Here is a 4397-nt window from a genome sequence, read left to right as displayed (position 1 = left end):
CTCCCCTGACCACAGCTCTCCTCCTGAGGGTCACTGGGCAGCGGCGGGAGGAGAGGGGAGTAAATAAATAAGGTGCAGGAGCAGGCGTGGCAGTCACCAATTTCCAGAGATTGCAGGAGAGGGGGTGAGGCTCCTGCTGGAAAAAGCCAGCTCCAGGAGGGGGGCGGGGGGTGGTGGTGGAGGCAGCGCTGCAGTGCCGCCTGCTCTGGGGTCAGAGTGGGCAGGAAGGCGTGTTTGAATGGAAGCGTCTGCGTGTTCTGTCTGCGTGTGGGAGGGGATGTAGGCATGTGCATCCATGTGCGCCAGCACCTGGCTCTGCTTTCTGCCCTCCCAGTCTCCTGCTGGGCTGCCCTGCCTGTAGCCCTCTGCTGCCAATGGTGGGGTTCACAACAGAGGAGGGGCACTCCAAATGCCCACCACTGACAGAGACGACTTACCTGGGTCTCCCCTGACTGCCTTGGCAGACAGCATGCAAGTTCTGGTTTCCAGAGGTGACAGCGGCAGCTCTCTATGCTCAGCCCACCGCCCGCTCCCCCCAGCCCCCCCCCAAAACAAACCCAAAGACCCAGCTTCCTGGCCTCTTTTATAGATGGCTCCCCCAATCCTAGTTCTTAAAAACCCGGAGAAGAATGTTCTAACCATTGCTTTTTCCTCACGGTCCAGTTTAAGCAAACTGTAACCAAAGTGATCGAAACTCCCCTGGCCCCCTCCCTCCAAACGAGGAACCCCTCCGAAAGGGGACAGTCCTCATTCCCGGGAGCCCAGTGCTGCCACGTGAATTCTGAGCCCAGACCACTCCATGCACTTCAGAGTAGACCTGTAGTCCCAGGCCCTTTGGAAAACAAATCGCCAGGCCTTTCTTCCAAGACACCTCTGAGTTCACACCATCCCTCTTCCGCTGGGTAGTGACTGCCTGCCTCACTGTTTGCATTGGGAACTCTATCGGCCCCAAGCCTCTCTTGATGCTCTCTGTACCCCTGTGTGTGGTGCGGACACCGAGCAACGGATCGCGGCGCTTTGTGGAACTCTCTGTCCATCTGACTCTACATTTGGCTCCAGTATTTGTGAGCTTCATCCGCAAGGTGTCCCTCGCTCTAGTTATTGCTTCACTCTGACAGCTGTCTGCTCGTCCGCTGTGTAGACACGTCATCACCCGGAGAACAGGTAGGTTAGTTCCGCGTGTTGTAGCCTACAGACGATGCTGCTGTGGGCATTCTGAACACAGCTCTGGTGGCACCAAGCTCTCTGGAGGACTGGGCACCTCTCTGGAGGCACTACCTAGGCGTGGCATTGCTGGGCATCAGGTACACAGCTTCGTCTTTGGGGAGGTTGCCAGATTGCTCTTCAAAGTACGCGTTTTCCTTGCTCTCTTATCCAAACCTCAGTAGAGGTGGGGAGTCCCTGGTGCCCACCTTCCTTTTGATAACCCTTGTCATACTTTTAAGTACCTCTACACCTAAATGTTCATGGCTCAAATCTGAACAGAGTCCATTCTTAACTTGGAGAGTAGGGATGGGGAGGAGAGTTCATCTGACCCAGCAAACTCAAAATCACCCTGTCCGTGCTCTGCCGCATAAGGAAATTCCCAGCATATTCTTTATAGAATGGGTTATTCAAACTAGACAAACAGCTCCCTTGAGCCCGTAGAAGGTTAAGGGCAGCCAATTCTATTTTGGGCCTGATCTTATGGCCCCGTCCACTCTTCTGAAGACAGGAATGGAACTGTTTTCCAGAACTCTGCTGTCCAGCAAGGATCCCAGGAACTGTGTCCGTTTTTAAAAAAAACAGTTTATTGGAGGCTCTTACAGCTCTTGTAACAATCCATACATCAATTGCATCAAGCACATTTGTACAGATGTTGCCATCATTCTTTTCTAGACCCTTGGTGTCAGCTCCTTTTATTCCCGCTGCCTCCCTTCCCTCACGGTTTCTGTTGTTTGCCCCCCTCCCCCGTGGTAGTGGCAGTGGGTGCGGTTATGTGTGGATCATAACAATCAGTTCCCCCTTCCTCCTCTCTCCACCTTCCCCTGCCCTCCTGGTATCTCTACTCCGATTCCTGTTCCTGGACTCCATGTGCATGAGCTCTACTGTCTTATCTGTACCTGTGCACACGCTCCTGTCCAGCCCACAGGGAAAGGCAGTGGGAGGAGGGTCATGATATTGGGGAGTGAGGAAGCCTCAGGGAACCACAGGAGTATTGTGTGTTCATTGGTACTTTATTGTCCATTGATTGACTCATCCCTTCCCTGTGATCCCTTTGTGAGGGGATATCCCATTGTCTACTAATGGACTTTGGGTCTCTGCTCCGACCCACCTAGTTCTTAACAATATGGTTTTGTTTGTTTGTTTTGGGATGCCTGTTACCCAGTCCTGTCAACACTTCACAATCGCACAGACTGGTGTGCTTGAGCATGTGTCAGTTTTTAAATGTATCATCAGGGCCATATACCTCCTGCCCCCACCCTAACTAGATGGATCTTCCACAGACTATTAGGCTAGGGCACTTCTTACATTTATGACAGTAGGGTGATTTTTTTCCCCTTTATTTTATGGATGACAAGACACTTAAAAAAATCAAGTAGTTTGTCTCTAAGGGCTCAAAGCAGACTGAACTTGAGATATTTAACTCAGACAAAGCTGGTCATCAAGAATTCCAGCTCTGTCCTTGACTGGCCAGCTGACCTTGGGAGAAGTTCTTAATATTTTAGAGAATTTCCTGTATAATTTAAATAAGTTGTAGAATTGTTATGAAGTGAGAGGCAGGATAACAAAATGACTGAGACCTTTTAAAATATTTTTATTTTTTAATCATTTTATTGGGGGCTCATACAACTCTTATCACAATCCATACATACATCAATTGTGTAAAGCACATTTGTACATTCATTGCCCTCATCATTCTCAAAACATTGGCTTTCCACTTAAGCCCTTGCCATCAGCTCCTCATTTTTATCCCCTCCCTCATGAACCCTTGATAATTTATAAATTATTTTGTCATATCTTACACTGTCCGGCATCTCCCTTCACCCACTTTTCTGTTGTCCATCCCCCAGGGAGGAGGTTATATGTAGATCCCTGTAATTGGTTCCCCCTTTCCCTCCCACCCTCCCAGTATTGCCACTCTCACCACTGGTCCTAAAAGGATCATCCATTTTGGATTCTCTGTGTTTCCAGTTCCTATCTGTACCAGTGTAAATCCTCTGGTCTAGCCAGATTTGTATGGTAGAATTGGGATCATGATAGTGGAGGGGGTGGGGGAAGCTAGAGGAAAGTTCTGTTTCATCGTTGCTACACTGCACCCCGACTGGCTTGTCTCCTCCCTGTGACCCTTCTGTAAGGGGATGTCCAGTTGCTTACAGATGGGCTTTGGGTTTCCACTCTGCACTCCCCCTCATTCACAATGAAATGATTTTTTTGTTCTTTAAACTGACTTGCTTAGCTTAGGGATTATGGTATAAGCTCAAAATCTATTTTTATATCTAAGGCATATATATGTGTGTGTGTGTGTGTATATATATATATAAGGCATATGTATATCTAAGATATATATATGTGTGGTATATATATATTCCACTTTAGTGGCAGCAGTATCAGTTTTTTGAGCGATAATAAAAGTAACCTTTGGTAATTCTAATAGTATCTCTAAAGAAGCCAATAGTATAGGACTTAAAATACTATTGAGAGGACCTGATGCAAGGGGCTTAAGTGGAGAGCAAATGCCTTGAGAATGATTGGGGCAGGGAATGTATGGATGTGATTTATACAATCGATGTATGTATATGTATGGATTGTGGTAAGAGTTGTATGAGTCCCTAATAAAATGTAAAAAAAGAAAAGAGGAGAAAAAAATGACTAGGGCAAAGACTGTACAGATGTGCTTTATACAATAGATGTATGTATATGTATGAACTGTGATAAGAATTGTATGAGCCCCTAATAAATTGTTAAAAATAAATAAATAAATAAATAAAAAAACAAACAAAAAAATACTATTGAGATAAGGATATTCATAAACGGGAAAGCTCTTTAGACTTAAATAGAGGGGCTGTTTCCTTATACATATTAAAAATATATCAGTGACTGAATCTTATTTTAAAAAACAATGAGGGTTAGATATAGGGCACAAAGTTCAGTAACACTCATTTACTACGGAATAACTGAGAACTTTCTGTGCTTCCATTTAGCTACCCATCTGCACAATGGACATTAATGAACATTATAACAGTACCAGCTTCGTCCTAGCTACAAAAATTAAAGGAGCGATTCATGTAAATCTCTCAACACAAACCCACTGCCACCGAGTCAGTTCCAACTACAGGACTGCAACCCCAGGGCCGAGTAGGAAATACCCTCATGGGGTTGCCATGAGGGTGCACCTTTCTGGAAGCAGACTGCAC

Source organism: Tenrec ecaudatus, chromosome 6 (genome assembly GCF_050624435.1).
Source record: "Tenrec ecaudatus isolate mTenEca1 chromosome 6, mTenEca1.hap1, whole genome shotgun sequence".
Taxonomy (NCBI): Eukaryota; Metazoa; Chordata; class Mammalia; order Afrosoricida; family Tenrecidae; genus Tenrec; species Tenrec ecaudatus.
The sequence above is the reverse complement of the archived record's forward strand: the minus strand, read 5'-3'. Positions refer to the sequence as shown.